Source organism: Zosterops lateralis, assembly GCF_965231275.1.
Source record: "Zosterops lateralis genome assembly, chromosome: 1".
Classification (NCBI taxonomy): domain Eukaryota; kingdom Metazoa; phylum Chordata; class Aves; order Passeriformes; family Zosteropidae; genus Zosterops; species Zosterops lateralis.
Genome location: NC_139762.1, coordinates 115,740,947 through 115,761,188, shown reverse-complemented (window position 1 = coordinate 115,761,188; position 20,242 = coordinate 115,740,947). Strand labels below are relative to the sequence as shown.

The 20,242-nt window shown below is 38.3% G+C and overlaps 1 protein-coding gene across 1 annotated transcript in view; it reads right to left on the bottom strand.

Moving 5' to 3' along the window:
• Positions 1-20,242, bottom strand: part of CHD7 (chromodomain helicase DNA binding protein 7) — a 129,962-nt gene that overhangs the window by 64,858 nt on the left and 44,862 nt on the right. The window lies entirely within an intron of this gene.

Sequence of the window (20,242 nt, the reverse complement as noted above, 5' to 3'; positions counted from 1 at the left end):
TACCAATCAGTGTCTTCTCCTTTATTGTGAATGATGATCCCTTCCCTTTTCTGTGAAACTACTACCTTGAAGATGTGTATGTTTCTTTTACTGTACTATATTAAAATACTTAATATTAAACTTAAAATATTTTGGGGAATATGATTCTGTTTAGAAACAACTGGTATCTCAGTAATTCAGAAACCCTCCTAAGAAAATTGTAATTCCAAAGTGACAACTGGGATTTATAAACCAACAAGTGCTGTCAGTGACCTCTGCAATAAAGGGAAAGACATCACATCATATAAGAAAGAAAGTCTCTTTTGCAAATAGGCTTGAAAGGAATCTAAATTTCTTGACACACCTCTTCAGAACACAGACGAAAGTGTGTAGAAGTTCTATTAATACCTTTCTAGCAAGACAAAAAACTACTGTGCATAGAAAAAGTTAATGTTTTAGCAAAGTGCTGCTGTAATACCATTTTATTTCTTAATCACGTCTTAGGAGAAAACAGAATAATCTAAGACTAATTTAAGTCATCCTGCTCTGTTACTGCTCCTGGAAACCCGTTAAAAACAGTACAATTACAAAGAAGTTATAACTTGCTGTCCAAAGTTTTTTGAAAAACTCTGAATAAAAAAAAAATAAAATAAAAAAAAAAATTGATGCCATCAGCAACCTAACAGTGGAATGGAAGTGATTAAAAACAATCTTAGTGCCCTCTGCTACCACTGTAAAACTACGATAATTTATGATTTGGTGGAGCTGAAAATATCACCCAATTACAGTATTTGGAGGAATAAAAACATGCTATGCAAAATACAGAGTTTCTTAATTGAGCCTCAGCACAGCTACAGTAACAGAGTTATTTATTTACTTACTGGTCATGTACTCTGTGAAGAAATACAGATTACAAAAGACAAATGATACTAATGTGGCCATCCAAAAAGCAAACATCCCATTATAATTTTCCAGTAATCATATGTGGTGTTTTGTGCTCACAGAAAATGTGAGACACATTACTAAGCCTATTGAGTATCAGCCAGTGCAATGAGTGCTGACAGTTTGTTCACAGCTCAAGAAGCAACTAACTTGTCCCATAAGAGAGCTCCTAGGTTGCTGTCCATTGATCAGAATTGATCAGAACCAGTGTTGATCAGGTAATCTGAGACAACTGCCACCTCTACAGTAATGAAGCATGCATGCTCCAAACTGGCTCTACATGTAAGACATTGCAACAGCTACCACAAGGTTACGTTGTATGTAACTGGTGATGTGATGTTCAACAGGACAAATGTTTTATTAATACTTTTTTTTTGCTAGAGATTACTTTGCAATATAGACTGACTTAGCAGTGTAGTTACCCCTAATGCAAGCAGAGCATGTCCTAAATATTACACAACAGCAGCCTCTCTACTCTGCATCATCACTACATAGACTGGTTGAGGACTCATGATTTTGGCAAGTTTTTACTAGCTCTAGCTGCAGAGACACATAAAAAGGGTGGGACAATTAGTTTTACAATTTAGACAATTAGAATTACTGAATCCTACTGGCAAAAGCTTATTGTTCATGCTGACAGCTTGTCCACCTCAAGCCTGCCCTCAGTAAAAGGAAACTTCACTTTGTATGTGTTCCACTATCAAGCAGAAGACATGTCAGAACATGCCAACATGTTTTACCACAGAAGTTGTTGGTGGTCAGACTTGAGGATCTTAAAGGTCTTCTCCAACCTTAATGGCTCTTTGATTCTGCCATGTAACATCTATATTTAAAAATGTGTGTATTCTCTTTGTGAAGTTAGTCTGTGAAGTTATTCCCAGGCACAGATATCAAGATACCTAGTGCTTAGTAGAGAATTCCTTGGATTAGAGAATATCCAGAAGATTTACCAACAGTCCTTTCCAACCCCTCTAAGACAAGGGGATGGCTGCTCATCACCAGGAAAGATAGGGGAGTCACACGATAAAGTAAGAATGTGTCAGGATGAAAGAGTCTCCAGAGAATCTAGTACAATACTTGAACTTCTCTAGTAAAGGGGGAATATAGGGGAGGAAACATCTGCACACACTCAACCAAAACAGTAATAATTAAACTGCTATTATTGAATAAATTAGCATTATAAAAGACTAACCTAACATTTTAGCATATATACAGGCTGAAGTTTTGCTCTTGGGCTTGCCTCTATGTTCCCCACAGCTCCTTTGCTTCACTGTGAAAGCAAAGCAGTTCCTCCAAAACAGTCAAAAGCAAACACCCTCCTTCTCTTGGGCACAGCCATGCTTTGACATCCAAGGTTCTGAGGGGAGAGACAAAACCAAACTGCCCTGTACATGCAGCCTCCTCCCTCCACCAGCAGAGTTCTCTCCATTCAGCTACTGAACGTCAAATGCACGGAGATCCATCCTCTGAAGGGTAACCTGTTCCTACACCACATTGTATTGCTATCACCATGGCTTATGCTGCTCTGGTACCAACTATGATTTCCACTAAACATCCTGTTCCCTACCCAGAAAAAGAAAATGCAACAAAACAGTCCTGGCTGATTTGGTATATTAGGACCTGCCCACAGCAATAAAAGTGATTAATATTGTCTAAAACTTTGCTTTTTCTACAGAAGGCTAAAGTTGCTCAGAGAACCATTTTCAGAGGGACCTTAAATAGATATATCCACACATATCAATAATCTTTCTGTTATCAAGTTTAAATCACAGTGACATTCAGCAAATGGCACCAGGTTTACGACTACAGAGAAAATCAAAGACAAGCACACGTGGTACAAGCACTGGTTCCTTTGACCACAGACAACTGAAAAAGTTCCATCTGTGCTTTCACTGCTGCAAGTAATAGTAGCAGTAATAGCATTACACACCACAACAGCAAGAGCACTTCTATTCTGGGACTTTTTTCCTCCACCTCTTCTAAAACCCAAGAGTTACAGGAAAACTTATTTAATGGGCTATAAATGTTAAAAATATAACGTGGTGGGCAATAAGATACTATACTGTATGTTTACTTGATACATACATATATTAAAAAACTAAAAATATAAAGTATATGTGTTAAGTCAGAAGCAATACTTCTTTTTGATTTGCTAAACCTCTAATAAAGTATTCTCTATCTGAATTCAGAAGAAGTACATTTTGTCTTCTTGTAATTTATAATAAAATGCTTACTTTAGTCTAAGGAAGGAAGAACAACTATAGAGAGAAGGGCAATATGTTTGGGATGGGTTTTTTCATTAGATTAAGCTGAAGACTTGCAGGCCAGGAAACAGTTTTCTCCTGCCTGCTCTGCAGCACTTCAGGCTCAAAGTAAATACAAATGGCAGAAATGTCCACCTATCTGATGAACATCTGGTGAGCTCAAATCCATTATTTGTAAGGGACAATACCAATGCTTTTTAACAATGAATCACAGAATCACAGCATATCCTGGGTTGGAGAAGATCCACAAGGCTCACCAAAGTCCAACTCCTGGCCCTGCACAGGACACCCCAAGAGTCACATCATGTCCCTGAAAACATCCAAATGCTTCTCTGTCAGGCTTGGTACTGTGACCACTTCTCCAGGAAGCTTGTTCCAGTGCTCAATCACCTCTGGAGAAAAAACTTTTTCCTACTATCCAAATCAAACCTCCCCTGACACAGCTTCATACCATTCCCTCAGGTCCTCCCATTGGCACAAGGGAGAAGAGGATTAGTGAGTGTCCCTCCCTACACTTCCCTTCATGAGGAAGTTATAGACTGCAAAAGGACCAAACTGCAACAGAATGTAAAGAAATCCACTAGGAGCAGATGGGCACCATGTGGCTACAACTGCATATTGCCCCAATCTAATTACTTGGCACCACTACATGCCTCTGTATTTTTTTATAACATGCCTGTGGCCAGAAAGTCCCCAAACTCAACCTTCAGGGTGCCCTGCTTGTGTACCTCAGAGGCCTTGCTTCTGGCTTGTCTTTCAGTCTTGGGAAGTTTTAGAAAGACACCAGTCACAGCCAGTCCTTTCAGCCTTCCTGATGTAATCCATGCTCTGTTTTACCATTCTTAGCTGCTCTAGGGCAACCTCTCACCCCCTCTTCTGAGGGCACTCTAATGCAAGGTCTTCAGTGGGACTAGCCCATCTCTGAGAAAGCCATCTCTCAGAGACAGCCTGGGGATCACAGCTGCTCAGTAAGTCCTCACTCACAGACATGACTGAGTTGCTCTTCAGCAACTGAAGAGCACAACATCAAACATTCATAAAACAGTAAGATACAGCAACCACCAGTAAAACACTTTCAAATGTATTTTTAGGCCATTTATTAGCTTATGATGTTTGTTCCAATACAGTACAAATAGATATAACTTCTCTATCACTTTCCTAACCCCTTCCTTATATACCTAGGAAAACAAAAGCCCAGCATTTTTGTTTTAAAGGTTCCCTACCATCAGCTTCTTGTTAAGCATCCATGTTTATGAAGCTGCACATATAAAAACTACACTAATCATAACTTAATGACAAATATGCACCAGATGACAAGGCTGGTGAAAAGAAGATGCAATTCATAGAGAGTCTTAACTGAGAACTTTATCACTTCCCCTATCTGCACGGCCTCATCAAAGAATGAACAAGTTTTCCCCAAAGGTATAAATGTGTATATCATGTTCTTATAGTTCAAGGAAAGGGCAATAGCCTCAGATGTTAAAGATTTCAACAGATATGAAAAGGACTAGAACCCCTGAGTTTTTACTCCTGTCCATAGAAAGAAGGTCCCACTGAAGTCCCAAGATACTTCTACAATACCATCCATAAGTATTTTTATTAAATCACAGAGCACTCTGAATTTTCCATGGTTTGCAACAAGGTATTTTTATAGTTTCATCAAGATGTCTGGCAGTAAAGAGCATACCAATTTGAGAAAAATTAGCTGAAAGCATTAGAAGAAACACTACCAGCACAGATAGTATGCTTTGGTTTCAGTTTGGAGCTGACAAACATTCACTTCAACAGTATTTTATCTGGATGACTGGAAGAGACCCACTAGGCAAATAATACAATACCCTTTTTCTTCCCTTGCCATCTTCCTCCTCTGCAAGGTGAATTTGTACAGTATCCAGAACCAAAAGATGAAATCCTTTTCATTCATTACTTGTGCTGATGCCCTTTTTAAACTTCAACTTGCACTCAAGTCTTTTCTGCTACATATTTTAAAAACCACACAGAATTCTCTGATCACATGGACTTCTAATACTGTAAAATATTAAGGTACCAACAAAGAAAGAAAATTAAACCAATTTTATTATTATTATTTAATTATTCTAATCCTTACATTTCCTAACTTCTAATTCAAAGAGCCTCATCTCAGAATTTTCTCCCAAAGACCATATTTGATAGAGGTTTTCTGATACCATAAGATTATATCCACAGTATCTCAATCAAGCTGTCTCTATTGTTTATACCTACTCCAAATCTCAAACTGTTTAATTGCTGCTGTTTCAATTTCACAGTAAAGGTGAGCACAGTACTAGGAGATTCATAATTTAAAACTGTAACTTTATTTTGACATTCTAAATGCCATTTCCTTAATCACAAGGAAATACCTCATCATGAGAGAAGAAGAAACTCCAAAATCGCTCTGTCACAACCATTTTTACTTCTATTAGATGTTCCAAATAAGTTGGAATTACTTTACTAATCTATTTTTATCCAATATTAAACTGTTCTTGTCCAGCAGAAATTCAAAACCTTTCTTCAGGCATTGACCAATGAGTCAGCTTGCAAGTAAAACAGCAAACATGCAAAGTTGTCTTGAAAAGATTAAAGTTCATTGTCACCTTAAGAAAACACACTGTAAATTATAAATGTATTTTTATTTTTTTAATTACAGTCAAAATTATTTAAATATTTAAAATACTAGAAAACAAAGAACAATTGTTGTTACTAAACAGATTTTACACCCTATCACTTGACTTTCTACAATAATATCTCTAACCTATAGTGTGACTCTTCCCTAGTAATTCTACAACTGCTGCCTCATTCACAGGATGGATGAGACTTCTAGATTAAATCAGATCTAAATGACTATGACATTATCCTGAAGACAAGACTCACGCTACCTTGAAAACTTAAGTACCAAAAAGGGAAAGACTACAAGGAGTGATGAACGTGAGGAAAGATAAGTTACTTCTTCCTAGCTGCCTCAACTCATTGTGATACTTTCCTCCCCCCTCCCCTCCCAGATGGGATTTTGTTTGGGTTATTTTTTCCATTTCTTTTAAATTACATACTCGTTTCTTACAAAGAGGGGTTTCCAGCAAAGACCTTGCCATGGACTTTCTTGAAAACTGCTCAGTGATGATTGCAAGAAAGCACCTACTTGGATAACTACTGCCTTCAGCTTCAGGGCAATACAGCCCAGCATAACACACACAAAGAAGCCCCAAATCCCATTACTTTCACTCTTGCCTCAGGCAACTCCCTACCTCTCTGTCCTGGTTTGCTCATATGCAAAATGGAGAATACACACTATAGGAGACTTTAGATGATGGATAAATTAGTGGTTGGGGAAGTTTTTTTGTATTAGGATTAAAACTGCCATTTAAAAAGTTCATTTAGCTATTTTTACAAAGATATGAAGAAATGCATAGGAGGAGTCCACCTGGTTCAAGGGATTCAGTGATAATACTATACAGTCAATGTATTATCAGGCCATACCTCAAATAACAAAAGTAATTAAACGGCTACTTCTATCACAGAAGGTCTTCTGTGGGTAGAAAAAGGACAGCAAAAACATGGTTGCATACGCAGATTGCATCCTATTTTATAGGCATGAGGAACATGTACTATCAATCCTACTTCAGATTTTTTTTAACTACTGCTTTGCAGCTTGCCATCATTCCATAAACACAACCACTTAAATTGTGTGTTAAGTAACATAGTTTAACATTTTCTGTCCCTTAGTTCCCTCTTGATACTTACTTTCAAAAAGTATGTATAAATGTTACAACCAACCCTTGCCAGCCGCAGATACAACAAGGCAGACTCTGCCAATGGTAACAAACAATTGCAGTTTTCCAATGCCCTCATCACATCCCTCTTTCAGAGCCGCTAATGCTTACAGCAACTTAAATACTGAAAAGCTCTAAGTGTCCCATATTAAGTATGTGGGAAAACAGCTAAAGAAGAGTTAAAAGCTGCTATTGTTCCTAATATGCATGGATTTACTAATATATACACTTAAACATTTAACTTTCAGTGTTTAAATTGTTTCTAATGATGTCTGACTACCTTCACAAACTACAGCTGTTTCCATGTTCACTTCCCAATATCTTACAAAAAAAATCAATGCAATCAAAAACCTGCCAAATCAACCCCAAAACCAGCCTGCAACAGCGGAAAAAAAAAATAAATCAACTACATCAAGCCAGTGCTCCCCTGGTTATATGCTCAAGAATTAAGTTCTCCCATCCTGTCATGTAGAAGATACCCAATCTTCAAGTTAAATAACTTCTATAAAGATAAAACACAGTGCAAAGACAGGTTTTTCCTTTTCCCTCTCCTGTGTCTAAATAGAAAAGGAGAATAACCTGGAAAGTAACGATTCATGCAACGGCTTTCCTACATTTTGTTTTCAGTACACTCCCAAATAATTTAGCAGTAATTCTAAAAAAGTCTAACTAGACTTTAAAGCCCTATGGATTGATCAAGTCACAGAAATCAGAAAGCAAAAGGCACAATATATCTTCAGCAGTGATGCATTTTATACCAATGACACCTATATATTACGAGAGAAAAACTACTAAAGATTTAATGGTGCCAATTAAAGAAGCCAAGAGTTTGCATGGCTCAATGGCTGAGTCATAGACCTTTTCCCCATAATAGGTTCCATTATAGTCCTGAGCTCAAGCTGTGGGAAAAGGATTACAGATGAGTAAGAGGAATTAGTATTTTTAAATGTTATTGCCAAGGAAGGTGTCCTTTAAGCATTATACAGCTGAATGTCTCTCCTAGTAGTAGAGTAGCTTGTGCTTACTCACCGTTCTAGTTCTAAGTGAGATCCTCAGAATTGTGGACAGCTCACTTCAAAACACTAACACAGAAATTAGGCCCATCAGTGGAGTCCTCTCAAGTTTAATCAGTATTTCATAGCACTTCCAAACTTGAAATATTTCAGTACTTGTAATTTTTGCACCATTCTATTACCTGTGATTTTTTAAAATTTATATATACTTACATAAAACAAGGTAAGACTGTGTAGCTAAAGACCAAAACAGTTTGTACTTAAACTGCAGGATGTCTGTAAAAAACTGATGTGATGTACAATGAGGAAAAGAAAATTAAAATGTTCAAGTGCCTCTCAAGATTGCTTCCAGTAAACCTAGGGAAATATTTGTGCCAGAGTACAACACTGCACAAAATTCTGATCAACAAAAATTACACCTCAGGCACTGGTACAGATTATCTTGAAGGAGAAGTCCAAAGGGAATTTAACTTAATTTAGAGAGATTGCTATTTACCAAAAACCTGACAGATCCTAATACAGGAAATGAAAATAATTAAGATGGGTAAAATTCACACCAGAGTAAATTCAGTATGAAACCAGCACCTAATAAATTTAGGACAGTCAGATGCCTGTTCCAACATTCAAACTGATCTGATATGGGTAAGATTTTCAAAAAACAGGAACACTGGAAGCAAAAGCCAAGTGCTCTTTATGCTTGATGAGGTTTAGAAAAGCAGTTCATAAGATGGCACATGTGACAGCTGGAAGCTCAACTCAATGGCCCAGACAATCTTTACAAGTACTTTGCTTCTAATGACTGGGAACAGTAAAAATCAACAGCAAAATCTTGTTTACGTTAAAAAAAAAAAGCATTTTAACAAATCCAGTTTGGAATATGACGAACATCAAACTTACTAGTTCAGAAATGTGTTAAATATGCTTAGAAAAAATATTCATGTTTAATTTTCTAGGCGAAGAAAGTATCTATTAAGCAGACTAATGGGGTGGTAAAACAAGCTCCTGGTCACAGAAATTTTAGCTTTCAAATCTGATAAAAGAGGTTGGCTACCCAAAAAGCTTTTATAACTACACTGGCCAAAATAGTCAGAAGAAACCCTGTAGTATTAAATGTTTTATAAGCCTTACTTCACACACACCTTTAAGTCATCACAACTATAAATGTGATTACTCAGATACCCCAAAGAAAACCTCTGTGATTTCAAATGTCTGTTTTTATAATTTTTTTCTTTGGTAAGTAATTGTCTTTGTGCCATGACAGTCATATAAAATGCAACGATGCTGTTTAAAATAGAAAGGGTTGCTTATTAAATAAAGATGCCACAGTTTCAGTGTTCTTTTGCAATAACTTTTCTATTCCCTGGTTTGGACAATTTTCCCCAAACATTGCAGAAGTCATTTCTATTTTCAAGCACTCTAGACAACAGAGACTTGAGAAAAGCAGAAGTAGGCAATTTATTAAATTACTGATCATCCATCATTTGTTCATTTACACCGTTACATCATTCAAGTATTAGTGATATACTTGTAAGGAGGGTGTTAGTGCAGAAGGGAGCCAGTATCCAGTTGTTGGGCCTGTGTCTTAATGTGCCAACAAGAATTTTGCAACTAAACAGACTCCCTAGAGAATTTCACCTCTTCTTATAATGCTGTGTTGGAAAACTTGTTCTTCCTCAAGAGCTTCCTACACACACCCCTAATACAAGAGATCAGAATCAATGAGGATAAATGAAGGTAGAACAAATTCTTCCCTCAGTAAAAGAGGAATCTTTTCCATAGAAATCAGCACACAGCTCCCAGCCCAGAAGTCCATGACCTGCTCTGAGGGCTCTCCAGACCAGTTATTCAATAATCCAAAATCTCTTCTTCTATCTCCACCCATTGGGGCAATTGAGTGGTTTATAAAACTGTTCTGTTTTCAGCTAAGTTTGTTACAAACTGATGTAGAGACACTTAGAAGAGACAGAGGGGAGTTTTTATCTTTTACACCTACTAGTAAGTCTTACACAGTTGATCACTGAAAAAGCAAGACAACCTGCAGATTATATTTCAACTACTTACAACCCAAGTTTTCTCCTTATTTTCTCCCCCAGAATGTTTTCTTTGCTTCAGTTATGAATACAAGCATATACCTCTCTTCAGCAGCTACAATTCACAGAACATAAGTTAAAAGGAAAACACACTAATCAAGATTTAAGTAATTCTGTGTTTTTAATTTGCAAGAAATAAACTGATGGTTTTCTAGCATTGAAGCAACATAGGCACTTCTACATGCACTGCTTGTATGCTTTTTATGTACCAGTCCCCAAAGTCCTGCATGAGAATTTTTGCACCAGATAGACATGAAGGAGCTCGCCCAGGATGGTGGGGGTGGAAGAGAGAGGAGGTTTGTGGTCACCTCCATAAGCCCAGGCACATTCTGCATAGTTCCACCCTTTGAAATGGAAACAGTGATCGTGTTTGTGTGACCCATCAACAAATTCCCACTGATTCAGGTTACACAAAGGTTATCTGATGGAAGAAGTTAACAGATATGGAGGGTACATATCACAGGCTAAAGACAGGGTTTTTTTAGGTGGCTTACTAATACTGACCTGTCAAACTCGGGTAAGTGTGGTTTCCCACTGACACTTCCCAGTACAAATTTTACAGTCCCCCAGAAAGGGCTCAGCTATGTCCAGTTCCCATCAAAGCCTAAGGCAAATATAACACATAACTATAACATTGATCTTTCCATGGCCTTTCCAAAAAAGGTGGCACTATGGTATCCATAACATTCAGGTGAGGTGTGGATACACCATCAGGAGCCAACAGAGAACTCCCTCCTGGAGAGATAATAGAATGGCTTGGGTCAGAAAAGACTTTAAAGGCAATCTAGTCCAATCCCTCTGCAATAAGCAGAGACATCTTCAACTCAATCAGGTTACTCATCCAACCTGACACTGAACATTTCCAGGGAGAGGACATCTATCACCTATCTCTCTGGGGAACCAATTACATTGCTTCATCACCCTTAGCATAAAAAAAGGCCTTTCTTATATCTGATATAGACCAGTCCTGCTTCTGTTTAAAATCACTGCCCCTTGTCCTATCACAACAAGACCTGCTAAAGAGTCTGCACCCATCTTTCTTATAAGCCCCTCCTCAGGTACTGAAGGCCTACAATAACATCTCTCCAGAGTCTTCTCTTCTCCATGCTGAACAACCCCAACTCTCTCAGCCTTTCCTCATGGGAAAGAAATTCCAAACCTCTGATGATCTTCATGTTCTTCTCTGAATTCACTCCAAGAGATCTATGTGTCCCCTGTGCTGAGGACCCCAGAGCTGGATGCTGCACACCAGGTATGGTCTCACAAGAGCAGAGCAGAATGACAGAATCTCCTCCCTCGACCTGCTGGCCACACTGCTTTTGGTGCAGCCCAGGATACAATTGGCTTTCTGTGCTGCCAGCACATTTTGGCAGGTCACGTGCACTCTTTCATCCACCAGCACCTCCAAGTCCTTCTTGGCAGGGCTACTTTCAACCCTTTCAACCCCCAGTCTGTAATTCATACCCTGATGTAACAGCTTACACTTGGACTAGCTGAACCTCATGAGGTTCACACAGACCCATTCCTCCAGCTTGTCCAGCTCTCTCTGAATGGCATCCCGGACCTAAGGTACATCAACCTCAACACCCAGCCTGGTGTTGTCTACAGACTTGCTGAGGGTACATTTGTTCTCCCTGTCAAAGTCATTGATGAAGCCACTAAGCAGTACTGGTCACAATACACTTTTCTGGAACAGGCAATCCCTGCACTTTGCTTTACACTGACATGCAATCACCATCATTTCAGACACCAGCCTGAGCAGATCCCATCAGAAGTGAGGTTTATGTTACACCATAGTATTCTGTTCTGTCAAACTTCCCTTTTCCCCCTTTTTGTGTTTCTGTTGTCAAGATCTGCAAGCTTCTAGTTGTAGACATGTAATTCTCCTAATAAACTTCCCACACCATATAAACCTGCTGCCCTTAATCAACTTTCCCAGGCCACATAAAAATAGCCTGCAAGGGACTTCAGAGGTGTAACAAGACCATGGTTTGGAAACACCAACTCAAAGATATCTTAGCAGATATGCAAGTGATACAAAACCAGAAGTCATCATCAGCAATCAACTCTATTTTTCTTTTGGGGTGGGAGGACAGTAGTTCTCCATATGGCCTTTTCATTGCACTATTTTATTAATTTCAATATGACAAAGTGGTCATATGACCTTGAAATCACAGACTTGCTAAAAACCCATTGATATTACATTTGCTGCTAAGATCCATTAATGTCTTTGTAGTCGCAGCAACAAATGAAAATAGCCTTTGATCACGTTAGCTATGACATGTCACAGGTAGGCCTTTCCCCAACCCCCATAGTAACTGAACTAAACTAATAATTAAATCAGAATGTGTCATTAGAACTGGAGGGGAGGATGGGAAAAAAAAAAAAAAAAAAAAAAAAGAAGAACTGACACCGAAACAAATTTGTCCATTTTCTGTGGACAAATACCTACTTAATTTAGCAGCACCAGCTGAGATAACTCTTAATTTAGATTCTCCAACCAGTTTGATTAACACTGTTCTATGAAACACCTTATCTTTAATGCAAATATCTTTAGTATCCTTGCTCCAGACATTCCTTACACAACCTATAGTAAGATGTAAAAATCCCTATAGGCAGATCTTAAATCAGACCCGCCTACAGCAATATCGGGTCTAGATTTGGGGTTATATCGTAATGTTATATTACAGCTGTGAGAGAGAGCTGTGTCTAAAGCAACACTTTCAACTTACTCCTGACTGCCCCACAGTTTGAGTTACATTTTTAGGTGTTGCTGTACATAGAGCAGCAGGGAACTGCAGAAACTCACCACTGCTGCAGAGCACCTCAAGCACACCCAACAGGAACACTGACAATACTGACACCAAACAACCAACCTGTGTCAGTCAGCAAAAATTCCCCCAATCCCAGTCTAATAACACAGGTACAGTATTATTTGGTTTTCAACAAGTTTTCCTGAAGTATTTCAAAGGAGGACTGCAGAAGGAAACACAACCAAACAGTCTTCCAGTATTGCAGGCATGTCCATCTCTGACAATGCTTGCCCCAGTAGACATCTACAAGATCCCATTAACAGATACAAATAACAACTGTAATTCTTAAAGCTTTAGACCAGTTTTAATGACTGTGTATTTCATACACAGTTGTACAAGTAAACTGTGATGTCAACTTTTTAGGGTAAGGTGTCACTTTAAATTCAAACATGCACTGTGTATTATAAGCCTCCCACTATATTTAGCGACAATTGGCTGGTACAGAAAGATTTCTTCCAAAAATAAAATTCAGGACTTCATATCATTCAGTGCTCACATGTAAGGAAAATTACAGTACTATCACACTTATCAGAGTCTTGCAGGGCCAAAAAAGATATGAAATACCAGAATGCAAGTGGATGGAGGGCCATCTGGAGAGAAAGGAGATGTAAAAGCAGAGTGGAAAAAGCAAGAGTTCATATTGATTACCAGACATTAGAAAGTTTGTCATGAAGCTTGTTAGGAGTCCTCTCTTCTCTTCCAGGAAAATTACATCTAAAAATCTGTGGAACTATTAACTTCTCAGTCACTGCAGTCATGCTATTTTGTTTGTGGGAGTTACAGAGACATAACAGAATACAATTTAACTAGCACAATTAACATGGACTAATCTTTTCTGATTCAACCAATTAAATTACTCAGTCCATTGTAAGAAAAGTCTACTATTAGTGGCTATACATTCCTTTTGGGAACTCTTGTATAAAATGAAAATTTCCTCTATGACTAAAATAATAAGAGTTTACATTTAAGAAAAATATAAGCAAATTAATATTTTAATATAAATATTTTAATAGTGGAAGTTGAAGCCTAAATAAATTTTTGGCACTCCCTACAACATAATAGTAATATATCAATGGTAAATTTGGGTTTGCATACTGAAGAAAAAGTGTTGCATTCATCAAGACAAATACTAGCAATTTTCCAAAATTAAGATGTTAATAATATGCCATAGAAACCTGTGAAGATTCAGAAATCATGACTTGAGAAAGGTCAGATTGTGGACTTTCAGTAAAGGGGGCTTTTAAAAAAAGAAGAGGAACTTTTTACACAGGCAGATAGGGACAGGGCAAGAGGAAATTGTATTAACTAAAGCAAAGGATTTAGATTAGATGTTCAGAAGAAATTATTTCCTCAAGATGGTACAGAGGCACTGAACAGGTTGCAGAGAGAACTTGTGAATGCCCCACCCACAGAAATGTTCAAGGCCAGGTTGGATGGGGACCTGAGGAACCTGATCTAGTGGGTGGCATCCACCCAGTGTCAACCCACTACAGCATCCCTGCCTGTGGTGGGGTGGTTGGAACTAGATCCTCTCTAAGGTCATTTCCAATGCAAGTCATTCTATCAGCCTGTGATTTCTTAACATTTAATTTTTAGAGCAGGAATTCATGCAATATGAACCCATTCCCAGATGTTCTTAGTATTTGTGCTTGCTCAGCATAACACAAGAGCTGCTGTCCCCTAAGCTTGGCTAACACAGTAAAACTGCTGAGGAAGAGTACAGGAAAGAGTTGAATCCCAATCCTGGGTACTGAGAAACAACAGGAGCAAAGGAACAAAGATTCCTCCCAGCCCAACAGTGAAAAATCAGAGCGCTCCACTTTTTTTCTTCCACATCTCATATAAAGGCACTACTCTTAAATAACCTCTACAAGTACCAAATTCTTACACAAGAAGTGGGATTTTCTGCTTTGAACTGTTAAGACTGGTCACCTCAGACTTTTTGAGCTGCACTCTTAAGCAAGTGCAATACTGGAAGGAATGACCGATAGCAAGGAGGTGGCATATTTTACAGTAACAGATACCCAAGTAAGAAGTTAAATTTTGGGGTTTATGAATTTTGGTTTTGAATAAATAACAAAATTTATGGCCCTCATCTCTACATTCCTCTTCTTAAACAGAGACAACACTATTGATGGCTACCCCAACCTTGCCAGGAACAGAGAAAATTCTAACTAAGTAGGTAACATATAAGGTACAGTAAAATCCAAAGGAATTATTTATAAACTCTGGAAAGAGCACACCCACTTAGTCATCCTGTTTCTCAGTCCTGTTTTCTCATAAAGACAATTAAAAAATTAATCTTTGTTTTATTTCTAACTTGCCATGCTTTTAAACAATTCTCTATGCTGAGGAAAAAAAAAAAAAAGAAAAAATACCATTTAGTACTCAAAGACAATTCATTAACTGACACTGGAAGCACCTTCAATATGACACACACCTAATGAAATTGTGCCAAGTTCTTTGGTAGAACGGAGATGTTCTTTCACCTCTTCAATAACAAAAGAGTTGCATATACTTTAGTTGGAAAACAGCCCCACTTTTCTAAAAAAGAAAACACTCCTGAAACCAAATCAGTCATTAATATTTGTGTGAAGTAAGAGAGAAGTTGAGAGAAGTTGAAATGTGGCCTGTTTGTCACTAATTCAATAAAGACAAAGCTTTTTAAGACTTCTAATGGAAGTTTTAATTTATCAAAATTTGAGGGAAGACTCAAGGGCTGGTTACTGAGGGCAGGTGCTACAAAAACACAAGCTGTGTAAGGTGTGAGCTAAAGGCTCACTGCCAGAGGAAGAGACAGTGCCCATTCTGCCCCAGCAGGCATTCCCACTCCTACACCACCAACTTGGGTCATCTCGTGGTCACACAATGGAGAGCTGCCAGGAACATGACCTGGCCAGATAAGCCCGTTCAACAAATGATCAGGCAGGTTGATGCAAGAAAGCAACAAAGTTCTGTATCCCAGATCACAGCCACCTTCATCTGCATAGATTTTTTTTTTTTTTTTTTTTAAGCAGATTAGATATTTTGAGTTTGTGAGTTCACACAGCTATGCTGGGAAGCTGTCAGTGGGCTGTTTGCCCACAGCAGGGTAACACAAGGGTACACCCTGATGTGAAGAGCAGTAACAGGCACCACTGTACCAAATGACTGCCTCTGGCAAGGGCTCAAGAGGCAGGTGACTCAAGCAGAGAGAGGTGGAGTGACTCCCTAAACTTCTCTGTCCCCATTCTGTTGGCCATTTCCTCTGTGTTCCCACAGTTCAGCACTGCTCTGTCACATCAGCTCAGCCTTTCCCTGCCCCTTCCCTGATCACTGCTTCCTACTGCGCTCCTACCAGCTCCCAAAAAGCGGCTTCACCATCTTTAAACCACACTGGCAAACTTGAGAATATTTAAAAGCCATAGATGTACAAATAGATAATTTAACCACTCAAGGGTGTCAAACTTTGCTCTTTAGCTACCAAACTTTACAAGTCTCTTGAGAAGTCTATAAATATTTACAGATAGCATCTCTAAAAAAAAAAAGTGTTCTGTTTTTGGGGTTTTTTTCCCTAAATCCAGACGACATTATCAGCAGTATCACCACACAATTAAAAGAACTGAAATCTGAAAATTCGAAAGTGAAAAGCACTGGCTTACTGAACTGAGAGAGAAAACAACTTCTACAGACAAAAGTTAAAAATTAAACTTCAAAGTGATGGTGTCCCATCACAGCGGGAATTGACACTCCACAGGGGAAAAAAAGAGAGAACACTTAGGCAAGTTTGTGACACTTGCATTCAAGATACAAGCAAGGGCGGGATAGCTTAAAATAAACGGATGCCTCAAATTCCATGAGAAAGAGCAGGACAGAATCCCAGGAGAAGGATCCATAGTAAAAAGGTAGGAAATTATTTCTTCACCTGCAACTTATTCCTTATTAAGATTGCCACTGTATTTAACAAATTTTTTTAAAAAATTTTAAAAATTCAAGCATTTTCCTTTCATTTGCTCCGATTTTCCATCATTTTCTCTGTAGGTTGATGGTGATACAGGTATGAAGGTTTTTATTAGACTATCAGCTCTCAATCACGAAAAAAAAAAGTTTCTCTGAAACAACAGATATAAATTTGTTCAAATAAATATAAAGTAGGACAACATCTTCAACCATGGGAAAATAAAATAGCTGTCAAGTCTCACTGGAAGTGACCATCAGCAGTAGATAAATCACAACACTGAAGTACTAAACAAGCAATATAAATTCTTAAAATTTTTCTAGTTGGGTGATTCTTAATAAAGTGCTAATGATTTCAGAAAACGATACATTCAGGTCACCAACATCTCATAGAAACTCTCAAAATACACTGAAAAACAAGTTGGGTAACTCTTAAATCTACAAATCACTATGCTGATACAGACTTGTGTTTTCATGCTAATGCTACAAACTGGCTTTACCCAAAACTTCAGAGCAGATAATTTAATGGCACAAATTATTTTCATCACAGTGAAATCATGGCACCTGAGGGAAGAAGTATTCTTGAAGTAGTTTGTCCCTCCTCAACTGTAAAAAAGACCAAAAAGTTCACAGCAAAACCACCTCAAAACTACAGATCTTTGGCCTAAAGGTCTAGTCACTGAAAAATCACTACAAGTACTTTATTTACAAAAGCACACATAGTCTTCACAAGGGGAGGAAGAAATAAGCCTTTGGATATGTTAATATTACCTGTTAGACTGGAATGTAACTGAGGAGCTTTAGAATATGAACTTTTGTTGGACACAGTATTTCATAATAATTATTATATCCTTTGAGAGACCTGCATGGGAACTTGCTCACAGATGGATCAAGTTATCAGTGTAACAGAAAATTCTACTCCACAGGGGTGAAATAACTTCAGCACTTCTGACCAAAGGTAGATTTTACGGGCTGTTTTTATCTTAGTTGGAAAATTATAGTTAATTACATTGCTTACATTGCTCAAATACAAGAATTCTTCAGAGCCTCAACAAAATAGAGCAGGAGCCTGTAAACTTTTAAGAAAAAAAGTACTGCTATCAACTTTTAATATGAATACTATGGATTTTCTTCCCTTCTTCTCTCTCATTACTATCATAACTTCTTATTTTGCCTACATTTTCTCCACATATATTATATAAATACACACACACTCACGCTTACCTATTCATAAAAATAATATACAATTATAGTTAATTAAAGTTCAGTGCACGTGGATTCTTAATTCCATTTAGTCTGGCAGCTTCAAAAATCTTGCCAACATACACTGGTTTGCTGGTCTGTGAACACTTAAAAAAGGAAACCAGAATTTCTGGGGGCAGGCAGCCACGAGACTTTGCTGAGCATGCAGCATACACAGCACCCCAAAAGACCAGCTGGCAGTCATGTGAAATAGCCTCTGCATCAAAACAAAAAGTACTCTATTAATAGTGTTTCTAGAGTTTGTTTGGGTTTTTTAATAAATTGGATTTGTTCTACTTATCAACAGGAAAATAATCAAAAAGTTAAACACTTGAGGGATTAAAAAGCCAGCAGCTCTCTCTGGAGATGTGGGAAATTGCTTATGAATATTATTTATGGGAAAAATCATAACTATTCAAAGTGGCATCATTTGTTACAATGTAAACTTACAGGAAACACTGAAAGACAATTCATGTGAAGACAGTAAAGAGTCAATCTCTTCTTACTACTCTTAGGCATTAAAACAAACACCGGCAGAAAATCAACTTCATTTTAGTGTGCCAGCAGAAACTGATTTAACCTCTACTTTCTGCCAGGTTAGAACATTGCATCAAACCAATACAGCTGATTACAGTTTTCATTAATGTCCCTTTCCATTCAGGTATATCCAAGTATAAATTAAACTGAGGCAGCAACACAGAGCTTGAAATTGCAGGAAGGGCCTGTGAACGGGGTGACCCAGCTGGTGACTCAGCAGGACTTTCCCTGCCTCCTCCCCTGCAAGGGAGGGCAGGAAATTTCAAAAGAATGTGTTCATACCAAACACAACCATGAGTTATGATTTAGAGCAAAGTCACATGCCCACAGATAATAAGGCCAGCAGAATAAACCTGGCAGTGAACCGGTAACACATACAAGATTAGTTCCTTCTCCACGAGAACCTGGATACTGCAACCCAGAATCCTTCAACACTGTTGGTGTCCATTGTTGAGCTCTCCCATTTAGTCAGGCATGGAGGCTATACCATACCTGTTTGTCATTTAAATACTCCTGTGTTTGACTATAAATAATGTAGCTCGCATTTGTGGAACATGATTAATGAACACAACTCGAAACTTCAGCCCACACAGTAGCTGTGGGTAAATAAAAGTTGTATGTAACAACACACCCAGGACAGCCTATTCTTGGCAAAAAAAAAAACTCCTACACTTCCTCTATCACTAATAAAATGCTCTGAAAATAATGATATGTAAGAACAACTGCATAGCATTAGCCTCCAAAGGCCTGTCTAACCTGATATCACCTCTGATAAAGTGTGCAGAAGAGGACAAGAACCAGACATGCACACAGGAGATGCAACCCAGTAACAAATTCTCAGTCACTTATGTATGGCACAGATCTGCTGAGCCAAATGTGGTGCCTTTATATTATCAAATGATGATGAATTTTTCTGGGCAACACCTCAGAGGTCAGCATCTTATAATGTGCAGTTCTGAACTCACCACTTGACAGCTTGCTGAATACCTAAAAAGAATTCAGGGAGACAAAAACAGGTGACAAACGACCCTTACTTCACATTCATCCTCTTCATGCACCTGTATCACTCACAATTTTAGAGTGAACTCTCAATCTCTCTCCTTCCTACCCCCACTAAAACACTCCCTCACCCCACCCCATGCTTTTTCAAGCCCTGTTGTATTTTCTGAGGCCTGAGGAAGGGACAAAGAACTTCACAGTACTTGCCTCACCAGCATACCATACACACAGGTAATAATCTTTGTTTTGTTCTCTACTACCTTCATTACAATTCCTACTGATTGATTTCTTTACCTGTTATAGCTCATTTTCAGACAGCCATATAACACCAAGACCTGCTCCTAAGAAGTTTTTGCCTGCTATTTCACTGCCCAAGCACCACAGAACCATAAAATCATTTAGGTTGGAAATGACCTTTAAGATCATCAAGTCCAGCTGTAAACCCAGCACTGTCAGGTCCACCACTAAAACATGTTCCTATGCATGTCCACATGTCCCTAGGTATCACATCTATATATCTTTTAAATACCTTCACAGATGGCAACTTTATACCTTCCCTGGGCAGCCTGCTTCAATGCTTGATAACCCCTTCTGTGATGAGAATTTTCTTAATATCCAATCTAAATCTCTCCTGGCCATATC